Source organism: Penaeus monodon, chromosome 33 (assembly GCF_015228065.2).
Source record: "Penaeus monodon isolate SGIC_2016 chromosome 33, NSTDA_Pmon_1, whole genome shotgun sequence".
Lineage (NCBI taxonomy): Eukaryota > Metazoa > Arthropoda > Malacostraca > Decapoda > Penaeidae > Penaeus > Penaeus monodon.
Window position 1 is genome coordinate 33,421,388 of NC_051418.1, and position 396 is coordinate 33,421,783.

The 396-nt window shown below is 35.1% G+C and overlaps 1 protein-coding gene across 1 annotated transcript in view; it reads right to left on the reverse strand.

Moving 5' to 3' along the window:
- LOC119594417 overlaps nucleotides 1-396 on the reverse strand; it is a 5,696-nt gene that overhangs the window by 2,648 nt on the left and 2,652 nt on the right. The window lies entirely within an intron of this gene.

The following is a 396-nucleotide window of genomic DNA, read 5'->3' on the forward strand; positions in this document are numbered from 1 at the left end:
TTAATGGAAGGTATGAAAATAATCCCCAAAGGAAATGTGTCTAAACTATCCACAATACAAACATCCAAATTAGGATGATATGAGCTCAAATAACTGTAACATGAGCTCAAATAACTAAAAAAGAAACTCATCTTTCCACTCCTTTGTGAACATGAAGCTCTGACCTTTGCCATCCTTTTGGAGTTACAGAGTCAATCAATCAATGATAAGCTGCAGTTAACCACACTGCTCTGGGGCAAAATCCAGGGAAATTAATCTGTATAATGTATTTGCATGTCTTTGACCAACCAGAACCTGTGTTATAATCTTAAATAATTGTCATTCCTCTGTGAGTGAGTACACTGAATGAAAGAGGGTAAAACACATCTTATAAAATGTGCTTAAGAGTAAGAACAA